At 40.5% G+C, this 19989-nt stretch overlaps 1 protein-coding gene across 1 annotated transcript in view; it reads right to left on the bottom strand.

Annotated features, from left to right (window-relative positions):
- Window positions 1–19989, bottom strand: part of LOC113014137 (nectin-2-like) — a 321873-nt gene that overhangs the window by 17691 nt on the left and 284193 nt on the right. The gene's annotated exons all lie outside the window — the stretch shown is intronic.

Here is a 19989-nt window from a genome sequence, read left to right as displayed (position 1 = left end):
AGTAAAATGAGCCATCACAAGAAGCTGTACACGACTAAGAAAATCAAAGCCAACTTTCTATTCGGTGTCAGCAATGTATGCACCAATAAAAGGTGACACGGAAACACAGATACAAAGAAGGAGAGACATAAAGAATTCATAGAAATTCTAGTAAATGAAAGCACTTCTAAGGTCTCTGTTATACGCCAACACTCATGAATGCTGTAAATCTTCAGCTGAGCCTCATGCTGACCTCGACATTTCCCTTCAATTAAGAGCCTGTTTATGATTTCCAGAGGGCAGTGAGGCATCTGAATTGACTGTAAAAGCCTCTCATTACCGTTCGCTCTTATTTAAAAGAAAAAAAAAACGAGAGAGAGGGAGAAGAACAGGCTGACAGCAGCTGCAAACGGCACACAATATCCAGCATGGATCGTTCTGCTCAACTGCTGACTATCACAGGGAGTTTGGCAGAAACAACAAAAGGGAGGGTTGAGCTGTTTTTCACAGGTTTTTGTTCTCCCCTTATGAAGACCTATTTCATCAGTAACACTGAAGTAAACACACTACTGCATTTGATAAGGGGATGATAAAAGGATAATAGCCCACACAATTTCCACTCGTTTAGCATTATGTTTAGCTGATGTTTGAGTGTTTATCTAAAAAAATATATAAATAAAAAAAACAACCTTTGTTGCTGCTGCAGCAAGAAAAAACGGCGCTGTAAATACAGCACACAGAACTGCTTGACTCTTCTCTTTAATCGTAGCTTTTGAGACTGAAAACATATTTGCAACAATCACACAAATGTGTTTCCTGGGTTTAAAGCCATTAGCCTCGAGTACATTGATGCAAATGATAAGGCAAAAACAACATCAATACGACACTTTTCAATGAAAAAACAAAAAATGGAACACAATAATAGATATTTTTTGATCATTCATTAAGGTGATTATTCTATTAAAATGGCTGTAGAGGTTTCAGAGGCATGAAATAATTGTAAAAATAAAAAGGTAAAGATAAACTATATTATTGCTAATTATATAAGCAAACCCCTTAATTGTAAGTTGTTCATATGATCAACCAGTGTTTGATTTTACCCATGAATAAAATAAGGATCCATTTGCTCTTCCTGGCCAGCAGGTGGCACTCTGTTCCAACCTTATAGATATATAGATAAATAGATAGATATGGCAAGTATTTTATATTAATTGGATAAATCCAGGCCTGTGTGTGTGTTTGTGTGTGTCTTCACAGTTACCATGTCTGCCATATTGGTCACAGACAGAAGAGGTAGCAAGTCTAAGTTATGCATGATCACATACACAGTCTGAGGGAAAAGGCGAGGAATAGAATGAGAAGGGGAAAGAGGGGTAAACATGAAGAAGAAATAAAGCTAGATGGGAGATGTGGGAAGGAATGAGGAAAATGAGGGGAGGCAGATGGAGGGAGGGGGAGGAGAGGGTAACACCAGCCTTTCCTCATTGCTCGAACTGTAAAACCACACAAACATAAATGCAACTTCCTCTTTTCTCTTTGCATGCTCGTTTGATGTGTTCCACGGTGTTATCAGAGTTTACACTGCGGATGTTTGCCATTGATTTTTTTTTTGTGGTCAATAACAGACTGCCTTTCAATAAACAATGAGTCACGGTGGCGCACAACAGAAGCTGCGTGGAAAATATGGAAGTGGTGGGTGGGGGAATGGGCTTATTTTATTTTTTTTCCCACCCGGGAGAGGCACAGAAACCTGATTGGTCAGAGATGGAGGATGTGAAACAGAGTACAGCCCTGGAGGGAAGGGAAGATGGATGGAAGAGGAAAGCAGTTTGTTTCTAGCAGGGCAGATGCAAAACTGGTCTTAATAATCTCTCAGGAAATCCACTTCTGAACAGGCAAAAAGCATCAGGCAATATCCTCGTCAAACCCACCTGTTGTTCTGACTGCAGGCGGAGCAGAGATGTTGAATTGCACATTGCAACAGTAAACTTGTGTCTATCCACCTGCCTTTATGTGCAACTTCAATAGAGGCAGATAAACTGAATGCAATTTCTTCTAGTTTCTTTGAGCAGCTGAATATTCAACAAAGTTTTCACGTTTAACTCTTGAAAATGTCACTGACGAGGGCAATATTCTATTTTTAGATAAATAGGGTAATAACAGGACCAATCGCTAACCGTTCTTTTCATTTTTGACAGCCGTCCATCTTTACATGGCCACAAGAGAGGCCCTGAAGTAAAGGGTCCCAAAAATAAAAGGTCAGGAAATGCCAGGCAGTATGTGTGGACACAAGAGCGAAATTAATTTACATAAGTATGGAAAGAGATAGAAAACCAGAGCTCTTATCAATTTGCAAGCCATGACTATGAGAGCACAGGGTCAGAATATGAAGAGCAGAGCAAACTATGACAGCTCAATTATGGATGTTTGATTTTGCATTCTGCGTTTGGGATTTTATCTGGTTGTTTGGTTAGATTTAAAGCAACTAGAATATTAAATTGGCTCATGCCAGCTGGTTTTAAAAAATATATAGTCGTCTGGAAAACTTGGAAGCGAGCTATTTGCCAGCTTGGTGCTATTAAAAAGGTCGGGTTTTGCAGGATAGTGCTTTACTTTCACGTTAAACTGCCTTGCTGAGTTTTTTTTTTGCATGTTTGTCACAGTTACATATTCCAGATTTTAACCTTAGAGAAAGAGCAACCTGAGAACATACATAATGCAGTTTTCAAATGATGATTCCATCCATCCATCCATCTTCTTCCTCCAGCTTGTCTGGGGGAACACCAAGGTGTTCCCAGGCCAGCCGAGAGATATAATTTCTCCAGCATGTCCTGTGTCTGCCTTGAGGCCTCTTCCTTCGTATTAAGGGGAAAAAGCTATTCAAATCTACCCCTGTTGGCAGCACGAACAAGCTCTTGGGATAACTTTCAATAAGTCTTTGACATTGTTGGAATTTTAACTCTTTTTTTTTTTTTGCAGAACTGATTTAATTAAGGCAGACTGGAAGGTTTTTGAGCGTGAACAGTGTGTTCAAGGCCTTGCCAAAGCATTTCAATCAGATTTTATTTTGGACATTTGACTTGGTCAAAACCAAACCTCCAAAACTTTCATTTGGTTTTTGCTTTTTAGCTTTCAGAGTTGGACCTGCTGCTGTATTTCGGATCATTGCTTTGCTGCATATCCGAAATGTGATTTAGCTTTAGGGCATGAACTGATGTTCAGACCATCACGCTAACACTTGTTGACTGTTGCTGTGTTAGTTTTGTGCCAAATGTAACAAGACTCAAACCTTCCAAAGTTAAACTTTTGTCTTATCAGTCCAAAGAATATTTTCCCAAAAGTATCGGGGATCATCAAGATGACGAGTCTTTGTGTTTTTTTTGGTCAGCAGTTGTTTTCTCCTTGGAACGCTCCTATGGATGCAATTTTTGTCCAGCCTCTTATGTTATTATAGTTCTTATTGTTGTATCACGATCTCTGACCATAACTGAAACAAGTGAGGCCTGCGGTTCCTTCGATGTTGTTCTTAGTTCTTTTGTTTCCCCCTGTATGAGTTGTTATTGCGCTCTGTGAATCATTTTGGTAGGCCAGCCACTCCAGCTTCTCCATTTTCCATTTTCTAGCTGCAGTCCCCAAACCTTAGAAATACCCTATATATAACCCTTTCCAAAATCTTTCACTTCTACATCCAAGACAGGTCACCAGTCTATCAAAGGGTTATCACAGAGAGGCAGACAACCTTCTCACAGTCACATTTATTGCCAATTTAGGATCACCAGTGTACCTAATAGCATTACTTTGGACTGTAGGAGGAAGCTCTGGGAGTGCCTGGAGAGAACCAATGCAGGCAGAGGGAAAATCCACAAACTCAACAAGGAGAGCCAACAGCCGGCCAGTGGATTCAAACCCAGGACCTTCTTGCCTCATTCCCACTGTGTTGCAGTGGTTCCTGGACATCATAGGGAATGCTTTTTCTCAAAATTTGCACCATATATGGATGGAAACATGCCTTAACATAACAATATACATTTATTTCCAGCTCCTAGTTCAAGCCGAAAGTTCAACATAAACAGAAAAAAACAGAACCAAAAAGTTTTAAAATCACTTATTTATGACCCGCAGGGCCAAGTCCATTTGATTCTGTTTATTTACTTCAACTTTTTAAATCCCCACATGGATGTTTCACCTGTGGTGAGTCAACACAAATTCTGCTCTATTTCTTTGGTTCAAACAAACCGTAGAAAACCTCTCCTTTCACGTTCACTCACCTCATCCATTACATTCAATGTTTATCTAACAGAGCGGCCGATTTCCTCATCAGCGCTGCTATTGGAGTTGTAGAATATTTATCTGAATTATCAAACATTTATACTCTTAAATCAATAGCCTAGGCTTCGCACTGTAGGAACACTTTTTAAATGTAAAAAACGAGTGGGTGAGAATTCACTGGTGTGCACAAGCGCACCACAGCAGACCTTCACTCCTTTAGCTCCGTCTATTTCTGTCCGTTTTTCACTCCATCGCCTGGCAGCTGAGCACCCCAAATCTGCAGATATAATGCTATTATCTAAGTGACACTCAAGTGGTGAGAAATTGCTACTGTATCACATGGAGTTTAAATGAAACTGAAATAACAATCCCTGTGTAAAGTGCTCCATTTCTCTCCCATGCGAAAGGCTCCAGTGTGTGGGCTGTATTAGCCAACAGAGAAACACATTGCGCCCAAGGCCCGCTCTTAACTCTCTCTGATACACAACATGAATAAAAAAAAATAAAAATTTAACAAAAAAAACAGCACACAGCAAAACAAGTGCTCAACTAAAAGTCTGCTTATAATGTTCAGGAATTCCAGGTCAGCATCAACAGTCGATAACATCAGCGATGGCATTATGTTTAAACCATGTGCTTTGGTTAATCAGCAGTCCTGAGGGATTTATGACAGCTGTGGTACCTCAAAGGCTTACCCTTTACTGTTATGTTAACGTATATACAGCATAGTAACTGTAACCTTTTTGAGCCTCAACTGTAGCATTTTGGCTTTTGCAGTCTTGATTTCTTGACACCAGACATTACACATCTGACTGACAGCCCAAGGACACTGCCAGCTGATACACTGGGGACGTGTCAGTCACAAGGAAGCCCCCCCATGAAGCATACCCTCCTTCATCTTCTTCATCATGCTGCATGGGAGTCTGAATGGGACCCTGAGCTAGAAAATTAGCATCACTTTGTATATTCAAAAAGTCTTTAGATTATTATTGATGTAACTGATCAAGCGAGCAGTAGTAGTTGCTGGCAGGTTTAAGAAAGAAAGCGGGTTTAACACACGTTAGCATCGGCGTCACTTGTCTCAATAAAAGGCTATATGCCTTTTCTTATATACAGTCCATGGGCTCTGCAGACTTTGTTGACTGTGAGCGAAAGACAGCGTTCAAAATGTGTGTGAAGCAACACACACCAGCAGTAAAGCCTATTTTTTTGTAATTTCAAGTCAAACAATGTCTGTCTTGCAGAAGTCGCACAGATTCACAGTCCTGTAGAAAATGGGGAGTTGTAACAATAACCAGTGAAATGATGTTATACTCAGAACTGAAGGCTGGTGCTGCTGTTCACTCATCCATAAAAGGCCATTTCAAGAAGTGAACGCTAAACTCACAGTTGATTGAATAGCTGCCTCACACTTTTTAAAGCTGTGTTAACCAAATGTTTTGAGAAAAATTGCTCAAGACCTCCGAGAACTTTAAAAGAAACAGGTTTTTCTACAAACTGCCGCGGCTGCATGCCTGAAATGTAACATGACGCGATGCAGCGTGACAGGATATGAACGACTGTTACAGATTCAGCAGCTGAAGTTTGTTGCACAGCTTTGTTTTTGCACACCAGCACGAAACAATTCGCGCACTTCCTTTCATTCTGCCTGCCTCTCTCCCCGAACGCCACGCTCACGTACAGTTAGTCAATTTATAAATAGCGGCTTCAGTGTCGGAGGAAAGGTGGGAAGCAGGAGGGGAGTCGAGAAAAGAATACGAAGATCTGAGAGTCGGCGGGAACAAAAGAGGAGCGACGGGAGAGGAAAACAGAGGAAGGAACAGAAGGAAGGAAGGAAAACAGAGAGCAGAATGAAAGTGGGGCGGGGATGGAGGAGAGAAAACTCAGCAGTGCTGGAGTTCAAGCAGGAGGGCGATGGAGAGATGTGTAGCAGTGAAACGATGGAGGGAAGAGGAGGGGTAAAGGGTGATAGGAGTGTTAGCGGCCTCTGGAAAAGAGGAGGTTTTAAAGGTCTAAACACTCCCGAGGGAGGCCGTGAGTGACACTGGAAAAACAACTGCCGCTCATAGTTCCTCTCCCCTTTCACCTCCTCTCTGTATCTTCTCATTCTTTCCGATGCCATGTTTTAACGACTTTTTCTCTTTTAACACTTATCGTCCTTCAGTCCTTCATCAGATTACTGCACTGTGCTTCTTTATGCCTCCAATTAAGCCACACTCACTCACTTTGTTTCCTTCTGTTTCACAGCCTCTCCGTCGCTTTATATCTCAGTCTGTTGCTCACTTGCTCTCTGCTGGAGTGCCAACATGAAGAAATGCCTGTGTTTCTTTATCCTTCCTTTAGAAAAACACCTATTTTTCCCAAGGCTCCCCACTCCCACCATCACCAACAACAACTCTGACTCACAAAAAGCGACATTAGTGCGCCCTCTTGTATTTACCAGCTCTGAAAAGACAAACTGACTCACAGTCACACACACACGCATGCACACACGGACAGGATAAACATAAATCTATAAATATGGCATGCTGCATACGGCCACCAAGCACTAAAAAGACTTCTAAAATTATAAGTGCAGAGAAATTACTGCAATCAGCAAGCAATTATGATGAATAAAAACGAAATGATTATAATCTTAGAACCTAAAAATGTCTTTCCTTTTTGCTAGGCACTTCAGAAAAGAGGTCCAAGAGATGGTGAGTGAGGGAGAGAGAGAGCGGGGAAGAGAAAGGAAAAGGTGAGTGGGAGAGAAAGAAGCAGAACGAGAGAAAGAGCTCTGCGAAGATCAGCATAATTAAATGGTGTGTTGCACATTAAAGCGGATTTTATGTATAACTGCAGCTGTTTTACATTGAGAAACCTCTCCTCTGGCACACCTCCCCCTGCAGCGAGTGTAGTATCAGAGGTTAAACATGCAATTATTGTTGACTTCAAATCCACAGACACAGCCAATTGATTAGAAAAGGCAAACAGTATTTTCATGTTTTGGGAGTAGTCTGTCTATATATGCAACTGAATACAGGTGGATTCATTCGTTGTTGCTCCAAAACACACTATGTGCTTAAAATAAAGGTGACACAGCCTGCCAATTATGAATTACTCTATCAACGTTTCTGGTACTTGTAAATTAAAATCACTTCACTACTCTAATGTTAGCGTTAGATGATTATTTGGTATGTTAACGTTTCATTTTGATTACCCTGATGCTAAATTGATGTCACGGTGGTTAGCAAGAAGGTCCTGAGTTCAAGTCCAGGGTCTTTCTGTGTGGAATTTGCATCTTCTCCCCGTGTTTGCGTGGGTTCTCCGGCTTCGTCCAACAGTCCAAAGACATGCACTGAGTGGGGTTAGGTTAACTGGAAACACTAACACTAAACTAAAACCATAGGTGTGAATGCGGGAGTAAATGTGAGTGCGAATGGTTGTCTTTGTTAGCCTGTCCAGGGTGTACCCTGCCTCTCGTCCTAAGACAGCCGGGATAGGCTCCAGCCCCCCGCGACCCTGAAAAGGATAAGCAGAAGCGAATGGATGGATGATGCTAAATCAAGCAAAGTTTTCTACCTGTGTTTGTACAAAAGATCCTACCTAATTTTAACCCACTTAGATAATAAATTAAATATATGGTTTCATTTTTTTTAAGTAATAGAAGAAATGGATTTCAGTTGAAATTAGACTAAAACAAATAAAGAGCAAATAAAACACACTGGTAAGCCAGCAGCCTTGGCAGTGAAAGTAAACAAATCTTTCCATATTCATATTAATTTAATTTGATATCAATATCAAAAGGAGCTGCTGGAAATGGACAAGAGCGTCACATGTGGTTCTGGAGCAGCAGGTTCAAGACCCTCGGCCTGCATATATAGTCCTCCACATAGCCACCGTGGTGTCATCCCATCTGTCCAGAGGTAAAGTTTTAGCCACTGAGTACAGTCGCCTCCTACTGGCGACTGTCCTCAGAATACATAGGCTGATTGTTCAAACTGTAAAGTTACCACTTTTCTTCCTTTTATGTCACCAGATTTTCTAAGCTAAATGAGCACCATTTTCATCACTCTTTTGATTTAAGCTGAGTGTTTGCTGGAGATTTGGGCTTGAAGTGAATATTAGAAATACTAACGCAGGAGTTTTTCAAATCATTACATTTTTTTTATTGAGCAAAAATGTGTTTTTTGGTTGAATTATTCAAAGAACTGGAGCTTTATCATGGTAATGATGTGAACAAGCGTGTGCTTTATTTGAAGATATTTGCACTAATTACTTGAGGATTTCTATGAGACAAACCAGCCTAAAAAGAAGTGCTGCTGCTCAGGCTACAGTGGGGCTGCTTTCTTCTGCTCCTAAGATTCTGTAATTCAAATTCAGGTGCCTGTTTTATCTCTGATATGTTGAAAACAAATGCATACAGTTCTGAAAGGCTGATAGTTGCACTGATAATGTTTCAGGGTCCTTTTTTGTTGGAGTTCTCCCTGAGGAGGAAACCAGGAAAAAGCTAGAGGTTGAGAGATTGTATTGAGTGCAGCTGTGGTACGAGAGAGTTTTATAGCTGAAATTGTTTTAATGATGTAAAACATCAATTTTAAATGTCAGGTTTTTGGAATCAGCCTTTCCCAAAGCTAGCAAAGCTCCAATACAGACAAACTCTTCTTGGCTGCTTGAAGATATTTGTGTGTGCGAGGTGGCTGCACTGTAATTGCTGGAGAAAACAAAAGAAAATGAGGACAACGGAAGGATGAGGATCAGAAATTATTTGCCAATTGAGGACACATCAGATGATGACTTGGCTGATAAGAACAAGTGGGACAACGGAAGAATCATAAATAATTTCAAGGCAGCTCCATCACTGTGCACTCAGTGTAATTAGCCTTCTGAGACTAGATGAGAGCCGTCCAACCCACGGCTTCTCTCTTACAGTACGGCAGCTTCGGCAGCCTGCAGAGAAACAAAGCACACACGCAGAAACACACATGCGCACCTACACGTGTCTCTAATAGGGAAGCAGATCTGATGGGATCTTTAAAATCCCATTGCATATTGAAGCTCATACAAACGCACTATAGCACGCAGACAAGCGCAAGCGCAGCATGACCTTTTTGAATAAATCTGCCTATCAGTGCTCTGTGTTTGTGAGACAGATATCTTTGGATATGCAACACTTCACAACCTTATCTGAAGCCAGAGATCCCCTTTCATTTTCTGACAGCTCTGTGTGTGAGCTTTTTCTGTCCTTTCTCCCCATATGTCTCCCCGCACTTAACAGATTAAAGAACACACACATATGCACACACGCACACCCAGACACGTTCGACGCATTCTGTTGCTCGCAACCCCAAATAACATCGAGGGTAGAGGAGAGCGGGGGTAGCGTGTGGTGGGGGGTAGGGGGAGCGAAATGGCATTGCTCTCCAAATGATCCAGAGCAAATGAGTTTATCTCAGAGACAGACAGCCCCAAACCATTCAGGATCAAACTAGGTCACACTCAGAGAGAGAGGGAGAAATCGGCTGGAGGAAGAAAGGGGGAGAAAACGCAAATGAAGAGGGAGAAACAGATGTGAAGTAGGAGAGAAAAGGAGTGAAACGTTTACTGACTTGCCTCCTTGGTACCTCTGCCTCTTCTCCTTTCTTTGTGTAAACACACTGAAGCTGACATTTCAAGTTGTCCCCTCTCTTAAAAGAGATGTCACCTACCTAGTCAAATTACATCAAACCACTTGGAGGAGGGGGTGGGGGGGCTGGGGGGGAGGCGTGCAAAGGAAGGTGCATCAAAGGAGATTTTTCAGAGGGACCAAGAACTGAGGACATGCTCAGTATGGAGTGGAAAATCGGCTGTTTAAACCAACAACAGAGTGAATTGTTTCTTTGTGGAGGCACTTCAGAGGTGCAGTGGAATTGGGCCACAGTAGGGTGAACAGTACGCTATCAGAACTTTGTTATTCCCAGTACAAGTACAACAAAGTCACAAAGCGTTTCATGTGATGCAACTTACAACACTCTATCGTGGGTAAGGCCTGGGGCACAAATGAGTCGGAGGGTCCCTTCATCCTCACTGCATACAGTAAAATACACAGGGCAGGGGCCCCAGAGAGCTACCAGTCAGCTGGCTTGGGTTGGTCCCTATAGCTGTGTTTCAGATTTGGGATAGCTAGCATTCAGATGAAGGTCGGGTTCAGTGATATTTAAGTGTATTCTGTTTACTCTTACATTGTAACAAGTATGCATTACTTTTATTAAGCTATTGCATTTCAATTACTTAGTTATTTAGTAACTTTTGTTAACTAGTTTTGGAATGGAAACCCTGATCAAATGGACTTTGCTGAAAAGACGGGACATTATCTGTATATTTTTATGTATATTTAAAATACAACAAAAAAGCAGAAGAGCATACGCTGCAAGCTGTGACGAATGTTCACACAAAGGCAGGTAACACTGTGGAGATTTTTTTACCATCGGAAGCAGTGCCAGCATTTAAAGTGTGAGACTTTACACGTTCTCCCATACTGCACTTTTTACAAAGAAGAAGAAGATGAAGATACACAGTGATATCATGAATGCAACAATCCACTTTATTTTAAAAGACACGACGCCATTAAGCAAAGTGTCAGATTAAAGTAACTGACCCTCGTTACCAGCTCACATACGGTGTAATGACAGGATTTGAGGTCAAGTCACACCATATATGAGTGTCACTGTCCACTTCATTGAGACATGACTGTGATTAGAGGCAGTTTTTGAGATTATATATAAACAGTATAAAATTAAAAACAATTATAATAATTTTCTATAGTACTTTTAGCATATTCTTCTTGTCTTCTGACAGAGAATAAATATTGTTTAATATATTATATTATTATACTTGAGACAAGTAATGATATGGTATAATAGCATGATATATATTGACATCAACAAATATGAAAAATTATATTACAAGGGAAGAGCTGGATGGATGGATACTGTGAGAATTGTTTATCCTATATTGCGCAGCCTTAGCTGCAAAACATGAGTGATGAGGCCAGCTGAAGTGAACGATGACGGTGCAGCTCTGAAAATACAAGCTTTTTAGTTTGGTGGCCACTCAGTGAATATTTAACTAGTTATTATTAAGGTTGTTGCTGGTTATGTGGTGGAGGAGATAACAAAATGACTGAACCCAAGCAATTTGGGCCCAACGAACTTTAGCCAGTCACTTGTAATTGAGTGATTATTAATGTATCAATAGATAAATAAAAAAAAATCTGAGGCTGCTTTTATGTATTTATTATTTATGTATGAATTCCCTGCATGCATTTTAGTGTATTATTACAAAGAACTTGATTAATAATGGCTAAAAAGCCATGTATTTGAATAAAGAGGGTTCAATGACTGACCTTGTAAGATTATGTATTCTGTCCAATGCACTGTAATATTTTTTTAATGTTTTTTTCATGATCCTGTGTTTTAAGCAGGTTGGGAGTGAGAGTGTTAAACACTGAAAGAGCACCAGCAGGTTCTGTTCATAATACCAAATCTTATCTAAGCAAGTTTTAATAGATTTTTAGGAGAGAGTTGGGAAATATTGATAGAAGCAAGAGCACAAAGGCAAAAAAGTACAAAGCTTCATGCCATTAAAGAAATGAGAATTAGGGCTGATTTTCAATCTTGGCTGTTGAAAAGATGCATTGCTATTAATATCAGCCGACTCGCACAGGTATTGAACGATTCATCCATACGAGAGGGTTTAAATGTGTTAAAGGCTTATTATCTTCACTGCTGGATTAAATCTGTGTGTATTTCTACAAATTGTGCCCACTTTTTCTTCATTGCAACGCACAATATTACCCCCTTTGGTACTTATGGTGCCCCAGGCTGACAGAGGCGATCGCTGAATTTTCCGTACCAACTTTTTTACTATTTTACCCTCGTGTGTCCCAAGGATGTTTGTCTTTGTTTGCTTTGAGAGCTCAGACATGGTCCGAAGCTTTTTCCATTTTGTGTGTCCAAAGCCCATTTTAGAGAATGTGTGTAAAAAATTGGTATTAACTAGGCAATAAAAAAAGTCAGACACATTTGAACCATGTATTGTTTAATCACCTGTTTTTGTTTTCCTTTCCAGAAGCACTTTTTAAACTTTCCCAACTTGCTGCAGAGGTCTTAGTTTTGTGTCAAACACCTTATTTCTACTTATGTAAACCAAACAAACTCTTGGTACAAGAAATGATCAGTTCTTTCTGATCATGTGTGTTATGAAAATGTGCTTTTTTCCCCCTGAGAAAAGTCCCTAACACTTGAAAAACAAACAGGTCTACACACGTTCTTTCATATATTTAGAATCTGAACTTCTTCACGAACCATTCGTAGTTTGAAGTTGCTGTCAAAGCTAACCTGCTCAGTTTGGTTCAGTCCAGATGAACAGGTTGCTTTTGTTCCATTTTAGCGCTTGCAGTGAAAGCTGTCAATAAAACATGGCACGGCTCCAAATAACTGGGCCAACGTTTGTGAAGAGCTGGGTCATGGTCTTACACCAAGATAGCTCTGGCATGGCGATTTGTAGCATGAAAACAAAGCGCACAAACCATGGGATTTTGTGTGATGCGGGATAGATTGAAGTAAAAATGTCAACACTTGATGTCAACGTGAGGCGGTGTGTTTGGGAATTTGTGTGTAGCTGTCCTCTCAGACGAAAGGCCAACTACTAAATCAATAAAAAGCCGCTCTGAATAATCAACTTTATTCAAAGATAAAGCACTTCTATCCTCACAGGAGTTGTCTCTTCCAGGATGACAGTCCCCTGGTTCATAGAGCAGGAAGGGTAATGAGCATTATAATAATGGGAATCATATGCTTTGACTTTCACAGTCACCTATGGGAGGTAGCAGACTGATGTGTTAGACAGAGCGCTTCACCATCATCATCTAAACACCTAATTAAGTCACATCATTTAAAGAATGGTGTAACAACCCTCTAGCAGACTTCTGGAGTCTTGGAAAATCAATGGACTGAAGCTGTTCTGGCAGCATGTGCTGGCTCAATATCTTACCAAGTCACTTTATGTTGATTTTGCCTTTAATTTATTCCCCTTGTGTATGCATCAATTTAAAACCTTTTTATCATCCCTCCTGCCAGCTGAATGTAAAGTTATCACTGACAATTAAAAATACAGGTATGCACAAACTTTGTTAGTAGTTGTAGCACGCATTTTTTTATGCCCTGAAACAAACAAACGCAAAGCAAGTGTGCGTGAGCCATAAAGCACTAATGTGGCATAAAGGAAACTGTTTAAAATGACAAGATTACTTCAAATTATTTTAACTACTGTAATCTCAGGGACCCAGACCATTTTTCATTCTGCGCGCTAAGCTGATAATTAAGAGATCATAGCAGTGTTACACTATAGCTGACATTTGGCTGCCATGCCAACTGCGCACTCATCCACTCTTCTTCAGCTTTTTACCCTGGCAGGAGTGAGAAGGAACTCCAGGAGTGAATTTGGCACTTAATACCAGCTGCCTGAGCAGTACAGTTTAGAGGTTAAGCTAGTGGGGTAATACCTGCTCAAAAATGGAAGAATGCAAAAGTGGGTTGTAATATTTGAAGGACTTGGGGTGCGTTCAATTTCAGCCTTGGCAGAAACTTGAAATGACCTCAAGTGTGGAAGAGAGACCAGTTATATCAAGCACTCCCTGGGTTATTTCAAGCTTTTTGAATATATTCAAGTGCTATTTTGCCCAGGTCTAGAGCCAAGGGAGCACTTTTAATATTCAGCCTACTTTCTGTTCACTCACTCCTGCAGACACACACACACACACACACACACACACACACACACACACACACACACACACACACACACACACACACACACACCACATGTCACTTCAAGCCACTTCAAACACACTTCACGCTACAACTTCAAGTCCCACAGGCCCAAATTGGGGTCATTTCTCCTGACAGCCAATCATGACACCCCCAAGTATGAAGATGTGACTGTGTGTGTGTGTGTGTGTGTGCTCAAGCTTGTTTGTGCGTGCTTGACCTCCTGTTACTTAGACTCATGTTTATTTACGCTTGTGTGTGTGCGTGTGTGTGTGTGTGTGTGTGTGTGTGTGTGTGTGTGTGTGTGTGTGTGTGTGTGTGTGTGTGTGAGGAAGAGAAAGTGAGATCCAATCACTGACAATCAATCATCCATCATTCAAACAAATTTGGACACCTGAGTGGCCCCATAACGTCATGGCAACAGCAGCTGTCTGTTACCAGGTAACTGTAGCTAACCAGTGAGCTTGGGGTTTACGCTGAAACAGAGGCACTGTGGGAGAAGCACAGGTCAAGAGAGGTGCGTATGCAGCCACACATCAAAGGGTGGAAAGGTCAAACGTGTCGACAGGTGGCGTGTGACGATCTGAAAATTCAAACGTGCGCCGTGGAAGCACACAAACACACATTTCGGGCATTCTGCTCTTGCTCTAACAAACAAAACACAGATCTGTGCAGAGGCACAGGCACAAAAAGGTGAAAGCACATTATAAAGTACACACAATACACTGGATAAACTTGAGAGCAGTTAAAATAGTAAAACTGCAGCCACACATAGCTGCGCTGATACAGTTAATATAGTGTCCGACTACATGCCTAGATACTGACATAACTACACTCAAACAGATCCACACCCACTCTGACTAATCTCCTCACCCTTTTACTGTAGATGGTCTGTCGCATTCAGAGCGTCAAGGGACCGGGTATTACAATAATGGCTCCAGTATGTGTGTGTGTGTGTGTAACTATCGGACTAAATCTGTTATTTTTGGATAAATTACTTTTTCTTAATAAATGTGAACAGATTAAGAGACACACTCTTAATGCTCTCAGAAGCAGGAATAGGGATTCATATATTCTGATGGATCCAGGGATGCATTTCATTCATAAGGTGAAGGGATCTTTCAGCCATGATGGAGGAGTCTTGTAGTGCTTTTCCGACTATTGTGATTGTTGGCCATGGACACATCTATTTTGAAAGCCAGGTTCAAGTTCAAGTCCTGCTCAGCTGAATGTGTTGTTTAGTGTCCTAAGCTCGGAGCTTAAATGCTTCCTTAACAACTATTGTTCCCGTTCCAAATCAACTACTATTGTTTGGGGTAAACGGGGGATAAAACATGATGAGTTAACAAACCAAACCAAACTTTGTTTTTTTTAACTCTAGGCCTGGTTAATTAAGGTCAATGTGAGGTCACTGGGCTTGCTAATCATTCACGAGCATGCACGAAACCTGGCAAGCTTAGATAGTCCATAGGAAACTGTTTTGTTAAGCACTGGAATAACAATGTCATGTCAATCAAAGCCAACAAATATATTTAAATAAAAGACATGTTGTATTGTAGCAGTAGAAGAAGATATATCATTATTGTTATTTCAGGCTTCTTATAGTGCAACTCAGCTGCAAAGAGTTAGGTTGAGGCACTGCAGGAGGAGCGGTAAAATCCTGAAATTAGTTAGTCTTAAAGTCACTGTGTTTTATGGACAGGTCTCAACATAATCTATCGATTAAATGCCTGGATTAAGTTTTCTTGTAACTAACAAGTTTAGATATTTTCCTGTTGTCTTAGTTAAGTGTAAAACTTAAATAAATACTACACAAGTGTGCTAAGATGTGACTGAAGCCTTGTTCACAAAGGCTAAGAAACTGGTAAATATTTCTCAAGCAACCACCAGTTGCTAGGAAGATATTGCCTGACCAGTTGTAAAGTGGCTGCTGTTTGTCGGCAGGTTAAATGGGTTGCAAAGAGGATGCTGTGCCAAAAACCTCCACACTTGCACGACATTCACAATTTCACTACTATTTGGTGAGTATTTGCAGAAAAGTTGGGGTCTTCCATGCAGACTATCAGCTAATGCTGCAGTCTACTGGAAACCAAAGCAAATGCATGGAGGTTTTCATGGTGCTCTTTGGGAATTCACATATTTCGCCCTTGCTGTGGGAGTGTGGTGTCACTACCAGGTCTCTAGGCTGTGTGGCTGAGGGCATATAAGTAAGACTACATAAGCAGTTGTTGGGGACGAAAAAGGTGCTTAGTGGTGATGTTGCTGAATGCTAGCATTTTATTTTTTGGTGAGTGCAGTTACGCTTCAAGATCATCTTGCTGAACTAAATATGCTTCATATCCACACTAACCCAAAAGCTTGTTGAAAGTCTTATTAGCTTTGTGCTGAGCAAACCAGGGTAAAGCTGAAGTCCAGGTTGGCTCTGCAGATAAACACCATCCCTGCTACTTTATGCAGCCTTGACTTGGAAGGATCCAAGCAGCTTAACATCATATCCTGAATATGATCAAAAGCAGGAGAGCGGTGCATATATGAACACTCACTGATGAAAATCTCCATATGCTTGCATTAAAAATTTACACATATATGGTAATTAAAATCTACTTTTAAACTGACACAGATACAGTCAAATTAAGTATTGATTAGAGTTTTCTTTCTGATCCGATATCAGTGGGACACTCTTCAATTGCCTTGAAAAACATCATAATATATTGATGTGTTTTATACTTTTGCATGTCCTATTCACTTATGTAATAATGAAAGGCCTGCAGCTGTAAATTGATGTGTGATTTCAACCATATAAATACAGAATGCCACATGAAAGTCATTGCAGAATATTATAAAAAGGTGGTTGCAGCTGCTTCTATCCGATCTAAAGTAAACTCGATCCCAAACACAAAACATTAATAAAGAATAAAAAAACTACTACTTCCTGAAGGCTGTGCTGACAGTTTAGGTTAATTTCCCTTCCCACCTTTCTCTGCTAAATGAGCGTTAATATGTGTGCGGAAAAGGAAGAGCATGTTTGTTTGCCACAGGAGCACTGGGAAGGTCTCTGTTTGTCTAGCGTGCACTTGAGTGCATTTTTCAGCTTTCTGTCCTTGTAAATGAATATGTTTGAATGATGGTTCACACCTCCGTCTGTGTGTAAACCTTTGTCTGTGTTTGTCTAGTTTTTTGTGGCCTCTTTGTCTCCCTGAGTAAAGTCTGTGTGTTTTTCTGTGTCTGTCAGCGTTTAAATATATGTGTGTGTGTGTGTGTGTGTGTGTGTGTCTGTGTGTGTATTAGCTCCACTCACTGTGACACTGTTCTCTGCTAGCGGGGAACCGTATGCTTCCTGCCATCCACTGCCACACCGAATCATTCACACACGCACTCCCAAACACTCACACACATAGACAAAAACACGCATAAACCCCAAGGCCCTCATGGCCTCGCTGTCCTTGGAACCCTATCGGTCATCTGTCCCCTCACTGCTGACCTACACACACACACACACACACACACACACACACACATACACAAAACAAATCCACGCATGCATACAAAAGCAAAGTGAATGAACTCATAGCCACAACCCCAAAATAGCGCACATCATAATATCACACATACACAAAACTGCACACAAAGGGCACAGGGATAACCAGAAATAACATAAAAAAGCACAGAAAGAACACAAACATCACAAAACTGCACACAGCATTTCACATTAAAGCCCTACAGTATAAGCTTTGGCCTGCTGTAAGCCTCCATATTATAATTAATACTAATAATTAATGCTAATAAGCATTATACCTTTAATGTAGAGGATATCAGTGTGAGATACAAACACCTACATTAAGCCGTTTAGGAGCAATATGCAAAGTGAGGGCAGTAAATGATACTGCAGAGGGAAATGTACTGTTTTCATTAAATATTTAATAATAAATTATTAACTATACCTAAACTGAGCTTCATGGCCTTTGGATTGTTTTTCCCTTATAATGACTCATAATAGTCATATGGACAAATTACCAGCTTACATTTTTATTTTAGATATAACATTTTTTTTGATAGGTATGAGTGTTAATGCCCTATAATAATAACCTTTAAAACAAAGTGAAACATCTTGACAAAAGTCACAAGCTGGGCCCCCCCAAAAATCATTAGGTTACCATAACAACAGCACCTCCGTTTACCAGTCGACGCCACTGGTGAAACAGACCTGCTGTAATCAGAAAATTTTACAGCAGGGGCAGAATGACTATGTGATTATTTAATAAGCTTCATTGTGGTTTCTCTTCCTCTTTCAGGACAGGAAACATTTAATCAGGCTCTCAGGGCTACTTTTACAAAGTCTTATGTAACCATTACCTATTCCTTAGGAGTTTAACTAAGCGTTTCCTCTTTAGACACACTCACTTCCCAAAGATCCCAAGAGCAACTTTTAGTAGGAAATCAAACCTGAGAAGAGAAGCTTGGTGCCTCTGGTGGCAGCAGGTGACCTGTTTGATAAATGAACTTAAGTACAGTTATGTGGCAAAGGATTAATCACCATCAACGATGAGTTATTATTGGCTTGTTAGAGTTAGGATTAGGGTTGTACCCAGAGATGTAAGAGTACTTTTAGTATAAAAAGTTATTAAATGCAGAACACAAGATTGTACTCATTTACTACTACATTTACCAACACAAAAGCTCAATCTAATATCCAATAAGGACAACCTGAACTAAAGCAAACTCAGGAACAATCTGAGAAAGAGGAAAGGATGGATGAGGACTGATTCTTATATAGCACTTTTCTACTCTCCGGGAGCACTTAAAGTGCTTTACACAACATGCCACATTCACCCAATCACACAAGCACTACTTTCTATGCTTTTAAGTGCTCACTAACTGACATTCACACTCATTCATACTCCAATGGACACATCGGAGAGCAACTTAGGGTTAGTATTTTGCCAAGGATAATTGGCATGCAGACTGGGGGAGCCAGGGATCGAACCACTAACCTTCCAATCAGTATGACCTGCTCGACCTCCTGAGCTACAGCCACAAAAGAGTACTATATAGTTCGGTGACCACGCAAATACGCTCCGATACTGTATGATTACAGCACCAACAGTTTTAAAGAACCAAACCACTGCTCTTGTGACTACAACTGTTTTTCTTTTGAAAAAGCAAAGTCTGATTTATGACCAAGAGTTAACCAGAGTTGTTGTATTTAAATAAACAATATCCAGAGAATTTGAATTTGTCTTGTAACCTCTTGTATAAGGCAATATATGTAATATAACTTCTGTTTTCTTTTACTTAAACATTTTGATTTTACACTCCGCTGCATTTTTCTGACAGCTCTTGTTAATGACTTCTTTCCAAATTAAGATATACACGGAAAACAATTTACAAAGTGTCTCACAGAGGCTGCGTTACAACGTGATGTACCAGTCTTTGGTACTTCAATGCATAATAACAATACTGCTCTCTGAAAGGACTGTATAATGAATATGTTTACTTTTCTATAGCTGAAGGACACTTTGCTGATAACAGTTTATATTTAAGTCTCACTTTGAATGCAGGACTTGTTGTTCTTCAGGGGAATGTATGAACATTTCCTCTGCAGATGTAAAGTGAAGTTGTCACAGCCTCATATCAGCACCCCCCCAGTGTATTACTGCTTCGATAAAATGTGCTGTACCAGTAATGTGGGTATCTTAGAATACAAAACTCACCAGGTGCCTCCGCTGACAGTGAAGATAAGTAAAAAAAAACATCCCATAGGTTGTTTGTACATGACAGCTATGGAGGTCTTTACACCCTAAACTCCCACAATCTTGAGAGCTGCTTTAGTGTGTGTATGTCTGGAAGTGATTAGTTGCAGTGCCAACAGCTAGGAATGAAACTTTTAACCTCAGACAATATCCTCCGTTGACTTAACATCCTGGGTGAAGACCGACACACTCAAAAACGCACA

This window comes from Astatotilapia calliptera, chromosome 22, assembly GCF_900246225.1.
Source record: "Astatotilapia calliptera chromosome 22, fAstCal1.2, whole genome shotgun sequence".
NCBI classification, from domain to species: Eukaryota; Metazoa; Chordata; class Actinopteri; order Cichliformes; family Cichlidae; genus Astatotilapia; species Astatotilapia calliptera.
The sequence above is the reverse complement of the archived record's forward strand: the minus strand, read 5'-3'. Positions and strand labels throughout refer to the sequence as shown.